This window comes from Euprymna scolopes, chromosome 15 (genome assembly GCF_053919585.1).
Source record: "Euprymna scolopes isolate OS-2025 chromosome 15, ASM5391958v1, whole genome shotgun sequence".
Lineage (NCBI taxonomy): Eukaryota > Metazoa > Mollusca > Cephalopoda > Sepiida > Sepiolidae > Euprymna > Euprymna scolopes.
The window spans coordinates 132,337,069-132,349,856 of NC_136496.1; the positions used below are offsets into that span (position 1 = coordinate 132,337,069).

Consider the following 12,788-nt stretch of genomic DNA (forward strand, 5'->3'; position numbering starts at 1 on the left):
GATGTTTTCAGGTTCACTACAAACATTCTCATCCAGTTGTAAAGAACCACAATGTGGGACTAAGTCGAATTGGGGTGCATCGTTAGGTTTTTGGTGGATATCGACTTCCTCTTCTTCACTTCCATCACTGCGCACTGGCAGGGTTACACGACGCAGGTCTAGGATATGCTGGGGAACACCATTCACCATCACGTTCTTCTTTGACTGCGTTCCCATTACGACCCCCCTCCCCCAGCAAGTGATACATTTTGCATTGGGGGGCCTTTACCCACACCTCCTCGCCCAATCTAAATGTAGCCTCTTCACCCTCAATTCCTACCGTTTTGTTGCACAGATGCCGCCACTTATATGCAAAGATGGCTCTATGAGGCACAGTTGTCTCATCATGTCCTGTTTTCAGTGAGATGTTGTACCAAAACACCGCCACCATGGGTAAAATGTTGCTCTTTTCCACAGCAGCCTTGATGGTGCGATGATTCCTCTCCACTATTCCATTGCCACTCGGCCGATACGCTGCCCTAAAAAATTGCCTTACCCCCACCTATCACACACGTCTTTAAAGGCTTCTGATCGGAAAGCGGGGCCATTGTGCATTAACAGTTCCTCAACCGACCCTCTTTCCAAAAATATTTTTTCAATGACCCCTCCGATCGCCCATGCAGCTTCTGCCCTGATCTCTCTCCATATGGCAAACTTCCGCAGTCCACAGTAGACCATCGACAGATACAGCTTATGGCGATAATGGGTCACATCATTGGCCAATCGCTTCCAGTCCTCTGCAATGTGTAACTCCCCTGCTCCACTACCTCCCTGACCTCCTTCTTGCTGGTTTCCGAGTAAACCTCTCTTGCCAGGAATAACATCTGTTCTCGACCAAAGTGGTGCATTTCATGTAACTTTTTAACTCCCTCCCCTGCACAGCACACTGAGGAAATCTCCTTTCTCTCTTGCAGCCAGGCCTTCTTTACCCGTGTCATCGAATCTGCCCTGTTCTTTTCTGATGGGATCAGCACTACAGATACCTTCAACTAGAATTCCGCTATCAAATCTGCAAGTGCTCCAAGCCTGCGCTTGATCAGTATTTCTGCAGAAACTCTGGTCCTAACTCTCTTTTCGCCAGTCACTGCTGACCTGAAACTACCATTGTCGAATCGGATTTGATTTCAATCGTTTTCAATCCCCACTTCAGGGCCAGATTGATTCCTTTCATAGCGGCCTCCAGTTCGGCTATGTTGATATGGGAATAGTCGTTTTTCTTCCTTAACCACACCGCATCTTCCACAGTTACGCCTCCCATCTCTAATATGACGCCCAATGCCAGACTGCTGGCATCACACCAAATCACGTCTCCGCCACTGACGTACCATTCCCCCTTTACTGGGTCTTCTTTCATCACTCTCGTGATGATTTCTTGTAGCATGTTCGTGACCTCCTTCGTCACACAGCCCTCCCAGCAATCAGTGACCATTTGTTGTTTAATAAAGCTGCACGCTATCCTGAGCCAGCTGGTGATTGGATAGTGTCCCACCAGTCTTCCGCAGACCGAGAAGAGTTCTTGTTTTGTCAGATCGGTTTCGATTTCGGGTATTGCATTCCCTCGTCTAAAGACAAGGCTTCCTTTGCCATCTCGGCATAGTTTCAACCACAACGCCACTCCTCCATTCAGGGACTCCACCGGTTTTGCAGTCAACCCAATACCTCGCGACATGGCCTCTCACTTTCTCTGCTGTCACCTCGGCTTCCTCCACAAGAATGTCGTCAATGTACGAACTAGTGGCCTTGTACACTGTACAGTCTTTACTCAGCACCGTCTTCAGCACGGCAGTCATAATTTTGGGGCTGAGCTCAGCCCAAAGCCTAACCTCGTTAGGCAATACAACTTTCCCTTGTACCAGACCAATTGATGCTTCCAGAGTTTTTCATCTACATGGATCTGGAGATAAGCCGACTTCAGGTCAACAATCTTAGTGGCCTGCTCCATCCTCCTCCATTTCCTCATCACCTCTTCGCATCTGTTTAATTCTCTGAAATCCAGTACCGTCTAACTTTATTCTTTGTGGGTTGAACAACCGCCAGTAAAGGTAGCACTCCTTTTTCTTCCCCTGTCCACGGTTTCAGAATTCCTTCCTCTATCCACCTCTTCCTCGAATCCTTTTCTTATTTCTCCTCGTAGTGTTTTCTCATAGCAACTTACTTTATTTCGTAGTTCCTGAGGCCCGGGGATCCATTTCCATTTCACCGTCCACCTTTCCCCATCGAACCTCACCAGGAAATCTTTGTCCTTGATGCAGCAAGCCTCTGGTTTTTGTGTTCTGATATCTCTATCACCTTCCACTCCTGCCATTCCTACTGCGCCGAGGCATCCAAAAGTTACTTGGCCCCCTCTCAACGTAGCGCCCTCCAGTTCATTGATCGCACTTACACCTAAAACCACATCAACATCACCAACCAGATGATCCAACACCAGGGCACGTAGTCCAATAGGCACACCTTGCACCAGTACTTTTGCTGTTGTCTCTCCCAGGCATTTCACCTCCCTGCCATCCACGGTCTTAATACTCCTGGCTCCGCTCCATTATCTAGCGACATTCTTCGTTACCAACGTTGTGGTGCAGCCTGAGTCAACAAAGGCCATGGCTCTCTTCCCATTGACTACTTAGCATTTTTAGCTTGTTTTTTTTTTTGCATTCTAAGGTTTTCTTGAAAATTTTAGCTGTTTTCAGCATAAACGTCTGTTATATAGTTTCACTCTTTACCTTGATTCCTTTTTCCCATAGTTCATCTAATGAAAAAATCAGACCAATGCCAGTTTCACACAGAAACAATCAATCATGTTTGGTGTTCTCTAATTGGAAGTTTGGAATGCAGAGTCCTGATATTGGAGAAGACCTGGTAGTGGGGGGGGGTAAAATGTTTCTGATTCCTAATGGAGGCATGTGACGAATGGATTCACCAATCATTTTTATAGCCACCAGCTGTGCTAAACAACCAATGAAAACCTCTCAAAATTATTATAAAAATTGTCCTATTTTGGATTCAATCAGTTCGCTGGTAACTACGCCACGGACTGCATTTGATTCTTGGCCACCATCTTGGTTACTGCCAATTACTGATTCGAACTACGCTGCCATCCTTGTTCAACATAATGTTTCAAAACTTAACAGGTTATGCGCCCAGCCATCGTCTTTTCTTTGACGGATCGGAATCTAAATTCAAATTGTGTCAGGTAAAATTTCTGGAATATCTAAGGATTCGAAAACTACACAAAGTGATACAATCTCCAACAGAGAATCTTAACGACCCCAAATTTCTCAAAAAGAATGTGACTGTTTTTGTAGAACTGATTCAATGCTTAGACGATAGAAGTCTGTCCCTAATTATAAGAGATGCATTGGATGACGGACGGAAAGCATTGAACATATTAAGAGAACATTATTTATCAAAAGGAAAACCGAAAATTATATCACTATATACAGAACTAACGTCTCTGAAACGTAACAAGGATGAAACTATTACCGACTACATTATAAGGGCAGAAACAACCGCCAATGCCTTAAAACTCTCAGGTGAAATAATAAGCCATATCTTATTGATATCAATGACCCTCAAGGGACTTTCAGCCGATTTTAAACCATTTACAACTGTTATAACTCAGAAAGACAAACCAATAAATTTCAGTAAATTTAAAGTGGCATTGCGCAGTTACAAAGAGACTAATCATATGCCCGTGGACAATAATAACTCCAGCAATATTATGAAGTTCAAAAATGCTTCTCGAAAGCAGACACCAACAAATTATGCACATCACCGCAACGTGTTCTCCAAATGTAATTTTTCCAAGAAAAAGAATAAAATTATCTGCTATAATTGTGGACGACTCAACCACAAAAGTTATCAATGTTGATATAAACGCTTTAAAATGGACTCCGTAAAAAACGGTGAAAACTTTGAGGAAGAACATACATTTCTATTCACATGTAACTTTGACAATACCACAAATGGTAAAAATCTCCTTGTAGACTGTGGTTCTACAGCACACGTTAACCTGATTTTATTAATTTGGATTCAAACTTTAATCCACAAAATAGTTTTGTCGCACTTGCGGACGGTAGTCAAATAAATGATATAGTCTTGAAAAGAGGTGATGCTAAAATATCCCTAAAAAATAATAAAGGCGAAATCTGTAACTGTATTCTAAAAAATGCTCTGTTCATACCTACATTTAAGCAAGACATTTTCCGTGCAGGCTGCAATTAAACAAGGCGCAAATATAAAATTTGTCCAAAACAAGTCAAAATTGATATACCCCAATGGAACTGTATTTGACATTAAACAAAATGGCCAACTATATTATTTAAAAACTATGATTCCCTCAAAAACTGCCTGTCACGACTTGGAAACCTGGCATAAAATTCTAGGACACTGCAATGCAGCTGATATTAAAAAAATTACCAATTGTAGTCAAAGGCATGAAAATAATACCTTCAGACGATCTCCCAAATTGTGATGCGTGTGCACAGGAGAAAATGACAAAATATATAAGCCGAACGTCAGACAAAAAAACTACAAAAATTCTCTCACTTGTGCATTGCGACTTAGCAGGTCTGATCAACCTGATGGGGAGAAACAATCTAAGATATGTTTTGAACTTTATTGATGATTTTTCCGGTTTAATTATAGTTTATTTTCTAAAAAAACAAATCCGACACTATCCTCGCCACTAAGAAATATTTAGCTGATATTGCTCCGTACGGTTCAGTAAAATGTATTCGCTCAGACAATGGGACTGTATTTACTAGTAAAGACTTTGAACTTCTATTAATTAACCACCGTATTAAACACGAGAAATATGCGCCGTATTCCCCCCTTCCAAAATGGCACCGCTGAAAGGGCATGGCGAACCCTTTTTGAGATGACAAGATGCCTACTTATCAAATCGAAATTAGCACATAGTTTATGGACGTATGCTTTAATGGCAGCAGCCTATATCAGAAATAGATCGTTCAATAAGAGACTAGGAAAAACATTGTATGAAGCGTTTTGCGGTATAAAACCTAAAATGAACAGAATGCATCAATTTGGTTTTGATTGTTTTGCATTTATAGAAAACACCAGTAAACTAAATACTAAAAGTGAAAAAGGTATTTTCGTAGGTTACGATAAAAACAGTCTGGCATATTGAATCTACTTTCCAACCCAAAATGCCATAAAAAGGGTTAGATATGTAAAATTCAATGATACATTAAATTTAAAAAATGGCGATCCAGTGGATGAAAAACATGAAATATTACCTAGCATCTTAATCGATCACAATGAAAATATTAATAATGACGACAATTACAGTAGAACTTCTAACGAAAATATTAACCAGATACGTCGATACCCAATAAGGGAGCAAAAAAGACCAGAATTCTTACAAATTAAAAAAATACAAGATTACGCTGTGGATTACTGTTACTTGTTGAACAGCGCACCGGAAAGTTATAATGAGGCGATTAATTCAGAAAATCACCAAGAATGGAAACAAGCTATGATATCCGAATTGAAAGCTTTATCTGAAAATAACACATACGAAATAGTGGCAAAGCCAGAAGATAAAAATATAATTTCTTCACGCTGGGTTTTTTCAAAAAAAAAAAATCACAGCTTCTGGCAGTGAAACTTTTAAAGCAAGATTTGTTGGCAAAAGGTTTTTCACAAATTTCTGGAGTGGAATATTTTGTAACATTTTCACCAACAACAAATTTAACGACAATTAGAATTTTACTACAATTTGCCATTCAATACAATTTTAAAATACATCAAATGGATGTAAAAAATGCTTATTTAAACGCTCTGACTGATTGTGAAATTTACATTTACCCTCCAGAGGGATTTAAAAATGAAAAATAAAAATTGGGCGTTGGAATTAAATAAATCGTTATGTGGACTAAAACAAAGTGCACACAATTGAAATTAAACACTCCATAATTATTTAATAGAACAGGAATTTAAGCAATGTCTCATAGACACGTGCATGTATACCAAAAATGTAGGTAATAAATTGTTGATTTTGGTTTTTTGGGTTGACGATATATTACTCGCCTCAAACTGTGAAAACACTTTAAAAGATGTTGAAAATGAATTAAATAAAAAATTTAAAATGGCTGATCTTGGACGACTGTCATGGTTCCTCGGTATAAAATTTACCTGTGAAAATGAAACTATAACTATGAACCAATCATGATACATTGAAAAAATTCTGCTCAAGTCTGGAATGCAAAATTGCAAGCCGTGTTCAACTCCCATCGAAATGGACATAAATAAAAATATAGGGGCTGAAACAAAATCAATAGATAATCGAATATAAAAGGAAATGGTAGGGAGCCTCATCTACTTGATGACTGCAACTAGGCCTGACATATGTTACACGGTAACAAAGCTATTTCAAAACTTATCAAAACGGACAATTAAGGACCTTAATTGTGCAAAACCAATCCTTCGTTACCTAAAAGGAACCAAGGAACAATCTTTAAGATTTAAAAAGTCTACATATCCTCTAAATTTAGAAGGTGTTTCAGATTCAGATTGGGGTAACTCTGAGGATAGAAAAAGTATAACGAGGTATTGTTTTAGACTGTCAAAGACTGGACCTATGATCTCTTGGAAAACTAAAAAGCAACAAATTGTTGCCCTTTCTACTTGTGAAGCAAAATATGTGGCTCTTACTCATTCCATGCAGGAGGCAATTTTTCTGAACACCCTTATAAAATCTATTTTAAAACCAGATCTAAGTAAAAAACCTATAGTAATTCATTGGGATAATCAGAGCAGTATCTTATTAGCAAATAATTCTATAATTCATCAAAGGTCGAAGCATATTAATATCAGATATCATTTTATAAGGGATGAAATAAGTAAAAAATCTATTACTCTTACTTATGTGACGTCTGAGAATAATATAGCCGACATTTTCACTAAACCTATAAAAAGAATAAAATTAAGACATTTTATAACCGAACTTTTTGGAATCTAATTATGAATAAATCTCTTCTCAGAAACCCAAAAAAAGAAGAATGAACAGTCAAAATCACACCAAAAAAAAAAAAAAAAATTGTAAATTGTCCCGGTCATGACATTTAACTGCGACCATTTCTACCTTACTAACCAAATTAACCAATACCTAACATAATGTTTCCAGTTTCAGTTTTTGTTAAAAAAAAAGTTACTTTCCTTTTTAAATTTCTTTTTTGTCAAATAATTCTTTTTTGTATCTTTTTTTTGGTAAACATTTGTTAAAACAAAAAATGTACATTTGTGAATTTTTGTGCATATGTTTATATGTATTTGAAAAGTGTTTATTTTTATATGTATCAAAAAAAAACTCAATGTGATAAAAAATGGCTCTTTTTGACCAATGAGAATAAATACAAATTCCTCCAAAACAGAAAAAAAAAACAATTATCTTATTGGTTTATTTTTATTTGTTCATTTATTTGTTTATTTTTATTTATTTTTCTTTCCTTTTCTCAAATCAAACCAAAATTGAATCTGAAAGGATTTTTCCATTATATCAAAGGGGGGGGGGGCGTAAAATGTTTTTTGACTCCTAATGGGGGTATGTGACAAATGGATTCGCATATCATTTTTATAACCACCGGCTGTGCTAAACAACCAATGAAAACCTTTCAAAATTTATATAAAAATTGTCGAATTTTGGATTCAATCAGATTGCCATTAACTACGCCACGGACCACATTTGATTCTTGGCCGCCATCCTGGTTACTGCCAATTATCTGAACTATCCTGCCATCTTTGTTCAACATAATGTCTCAAAACTTTAGTGGGGGGGGCATCATTGACAGTTGGAGTTCTGGGTTTAATCTTGGATTGTCTGAGATTTTTAATTATTGAGTATGGAGATATGTGGAAAAGATCGGCAGTTATTAGAGCAAAGCATAGATAGAAAAAAAAAGAAACAAAGAATAAATGTTTGCAGACATGAAGAGGAAAAGTCATAACATTACCCACTAATATGGTATCCAGAGGCCCCCCCAGAAGCTACTGCATCGTCCAGAATCCATTCACTAAATGACAACACAGCAGTCCAAGTACTTTGCACCTGCTGATAGGACAGCCTCCTTGGTGATTAATCAAAGGTTTGGGTCCCTGACTATTAGGTAGATAGCATCAAGCCAGATAAAATGTTTACCTTCAGCATCCTCATTATTGACATTGCCACAAGGATTGAAATAGGAAGAGAAAATAAGACATCTCTGGCGATTGCTCAGGACTGCCAACCTAGAATATAGTCTTTACTTCTCCTTTTGTCAGACTGAGGGACAAAATAAGACAAGCGAGAGTTTTGGAGCTGCTGAAAACACGTCCATAATTCATTTTCTACCCTCCTTATTCTATTCCCAACATAAGTATTTAAAAATTAGTGCTAAAATCCTATATTTTTGTTTTAATTTTTGTGGTTAAAAGTAAAGAACCTTACCTCATGCATCGTGCGGCTCATGTTAGGAAAGAAAAAAAAGAGAAAATAAAAATGGCCACCCCCAGGTATTTATGGACTGAAAATCACGTGATGTGACGAGAGGGAGGAGGGGGTATGCAAATGAGATGTGGTTGGGTCTTTCTATAAAAGAGCCGACTTCTTTATTTTGGGCATCAGGGTGGAAAGTGCAGAGAGAAGAGAACAGTTGGGTTTGAGTTTGAGACTTTTGATCTGAGGTTGAGTTCATCAAGCTATTTCGGCACAGTGACAAAAATGGGTGACCGAGTAAGATTGTGCAGCGATATCCTGAGGCCATTTACTGGAGAAGGTAACGTGGTTGTGTGGCTGAACAAGCTGAAGTTGGTGGCAAGGCTGCATAAGATTGAGGATGTAGCCACGTTAATACCAATGTATTTGGAAGGAAGTGCTCTAGCGGTCTATCTAGAAATGGGAGAGACGGATCAGGCCATTGCTGAGAGCATTGAAAACCGGTTAAAGACCGCATTTTCTGAGAGCGCGTTTGAGGCTTACAACAAGCTCAAAAGAGTCACCTGGACTGGGGAGTCTGTAGACGTGTACCTGGCAGAGATAAGGCGACTACCAGGATTGGCTGGATATTGGGGACGCAGCCTTGAGAAGACTGTAAAGCTGGCGCTTGTAACTGGTTTCCCTGATCGTATCTCCATGGAACTGCAATGCCTTACTGATATTGAAACCATGGAGGTGGAGGAGATTCTAAGTAATGCTAGAGTTTTGGCGAAACAGTCGGATGAGCTGGGGCAGTCGCGGCTGCTATGGCAAGCAGAAAGGAGTGACCAGTGATGAAGCAAGGCTGTGGATTTACCGGTAAATGTTTTCGATGTCAAGGACCACACCTGATGAGAGACTGTAGGGAGCCACGGCCAGACATTATCTGTTTTCGGTGAGGCCAAGTAGGGCACATTAGCAGGAATTGCCCTTCGCTTCCAGGAAACAAGTAAAAGGGTGCTATTGCGCCAGTAGTCACCCCTTTTATACTGAACAGGCATATGAGAGTTTGTTGCCACAGTTAGTGATCACAATCAATGGAAAGAGGGCTAGAGCTCTTGTTGATACTGGATGTACAACAACACCTATTACTACGAGCCTCGCCAACTCTTGGAATGGAACCAGCAACGTTAGAGCGGTGGATGGCAGAGAAGTGGAATGCTGTGAAGAGGTGTGGGTGGAACCACCCAATTCTCATTGCACGACTCGCTGGGGAAATGGTACAGTGACTGAAGTACTCTCCAAAAACAAGGTAGCGATTGATGGAATGCCTCGTCACATTTTAGATATATGGAGAGTCTCCTTCCCATCAGAGGAAGGGGAGGTTGATGTTGATTTTGAAGTGTCTGAAGAAGAGCCTCTTTGATGATCGCACCGTGAACAAAGACGCCCAGCGTGGATGGCAGACTATGATACTAATTATTGATCTTAGAGATCAAGGAGGCGTGTGGTTAAAAGTAAAGCACCTTACCTCATGCATCGTGTGGCTCATGTTAGGAAAGAAAAAAAAAGAGAAAATAAAAATGGTCGCCCCCTGGTATTTATGGACTAAAAATCACGTGATGTGACGAGAGGGGGGGTATGCAAATGAGATGTGGTTGGGTCTCTCTATAAAAGAGCTGTCTTCTTTATTTTGGGCATCACTGTGGAAAGTGCAGAGAGAAGAGAACAGTTAGATTTGAGTTTGAGACTTTTGATCTGAGGTTGAGTTCAAATTTAACGTCAATTTTGATAGCTAAAAAATTACATTAAAGTACAGGTTTTTCTATTACTTCTTAATACAAAGCTCTTATTTAAGATAAAATATTCTAATATAATAAATCAATCAATAAAATAAGTGTTGTATTAGTTTGATGAGAACTGGGGTGCATTTCTGGTATGCATATGCAGTGTTGAAAATCATTTGAGCAATCTCACAGATCAATGTATCTACAACAGATAGTTCATTGGTACTATGTCATACCTAATGAACAGATAGTTTATTGATACTATGTCACACCTAAACTTAGGATTACACAAATGAACATGTCTTACTCAAACAGCATTTTCAAAAAGACATTAGTAATAAAAAACATTATAAATTGTTATTAACCATATATGTATTCTTTAATAATAAAATATTCTGCAATATGTCAAAATGAAACGATATGGTTTAATTTAGTTTTCTAGATATGTAGCTGTAGAAATTGCAGCTATAGTCGATGCTGAGTTATTTTTTCCATCATGTCTTTCATGCATATGTTCCCAGGATTTGCTGCTCAACTGCATATTTAGTTTTTTACAGAGTTATCTTCAGTATGTGTTCGCATGTGTGAAACCATATAAGATTTCCGTCTGAAAGAAAATCCACATACTTCACAAGTATATGGTTTCTCTCCAGTATGTGTTCGCATATGTTGCAACATATTATATTTGTGTGAGAAAGAGCAGCTACAAAATTCACAAACATATGGTTTCTCTCCGGTATGTGTTCGCATATGTTGCAACATATTATATTTATGAGAAAAAGAAGAGCTACAAAATTCACAAGTAAATGGTTTCTCTCCAGTATGTGTTCGCATGTGTTGTAACATAGTAGGTTTGTGAGAAAAGGAAGAGCTACATATTTCACAAGGATATGGTTTCTCTCCAGTATGTGTTCGCATGTGTATAACCATATGAGATTTCCGTCTAAAAGAAGATCCACATACTTCACAAGAATAGGGTTTCTCCTCAGTATGAGTTCGCATATGTTTCAACATATTGGATTTTATTGAAAAAGAAGAATTGCATATCTCACAAGAAAATGGTTTCTCTCCAGTATGTGTTCGCACATGTCTCACCATATCAGGTTTCCTTGAGAAACCAGTGCCACATTGTTCACAAGAATATGGTCGCTCTCCAGTATGTGTTATCATATGCTTCAACACATAATATTTCTTTGAAAAAAAAGAGCCACATATTTCACATGAATATGGTTTCTCCTCATTATCAGATTTAAAGTTCATTCTTGAAGCTTAAGTATTTTGAATGTTTTTAATATGATGTAACTAAACATTAAATAGAAATGATCCTCTACTTATCCAATTAGTGAAGGCAGACTATAACTGATATGTGAATTTTTATACATCGTATCTTAATGACATTTAGACTCAACACAAATTACACAATGTATATTCTCAGAATTTGCTCTGATATAGATCATTTGAAAATTTTTCAATACATGCTTAATCAAAATTAACCGTGTTATTAGCACATAATTATGCTATAATTTCAGTTTTCACCATTAAATAATGGTTAGTAGTTGTTCAGGTATTGTTTATATTTGAGATTTTGCATGAATTAAAGCATCCATGAATACTTTCATCATATGCATCCAAGTTGTGATACTTGTAATAGATTATTGAGTCATTTTTCTACTGTATAAAACTGAGAAGAATAGACATATAGACTTGACAAGAAAAAATTTCTAATATTTTATCATAAAATGCGATTTGATGAAAAAAGATTCATACAGTCTCCATAAGACTTAAGTTCAAGCAATTTACAAAAGAAATTCATTTTTTCTTTTAAGACATTACCATATTTCAAGTCACTAAAGGAATAAGGGTCCATTAAAATCCAACAATGCATTTGTTGTTTTTATTACTGGAGATTCTGCAAAAATCAAAAATTAAGATATATTTATAAAAAAGATAAAAAGTATTTTTAGGGTATTGCAAACAAAATAATTTTAAGATAGCCATCAGATGTAAGACAATGAGACAAAATTGCAGTAATTATGTACAAAACCATTTTTAAAATTCCCAAATTTAACATGTATTAATTCTAACAGATAAGAATATTTTTGTTATACTAATAAAATTAAATTATTTAATGAATTTTCTTTTTCAGAAAATATTGAACTAAACAATTAAGGAATCTTTTTAAAGAAATCCAACATGGCATAGTAACTTAGTTGTTTTTATAATTTACACACATTTATAGTTTACCATAGAAATACACTGTTTAATGCAATATTTAAAAAATAAAGTAATTTATTAATTATCTTCAAAAACTGTTAAAATAAACACATTTATTCGCAACACAGTTTGCCTAATATTTTGCAATGCATGTAATACATCAAACAATGTTCTAGTTCTTTGTTCTCATTTATTACATTAACTTCTTCACTAGGCAAAAATATCTAAATGGACAAATTTTGACAAATCAAAGTATCTGATTAGTCAGATTTAGACCATGGAATTGACAAACCTTTTTAACCTGCTAGAATATGTTCAACATTTATAATACAATATATAAT

At 37.1% G+C, this 12,788-nt stretch overlaps 1 long non-coding RNA gene across 1 annotated transcript in view; it reads right to left on the reverse strand.

The window, feature by feature from the left end:
- The window catches only part of LOC145294157 (uncharacterized), a 74,653-nt gene that overhangs the window by 44,613 nt on the left and 17,252 nt on the right, over positions 1-12,788 (reverse strand). Inside the window, exon 2 of the long non-coding RNA XR_013869840.1 lies at positions 12,067-12,142. This is a non-coding gene — a long non-coding RNA (uncharacterized LOC145294157). The remainder of the gene's footprint in view (positions 1-12,066; positions 12,143-12,788) is intronic.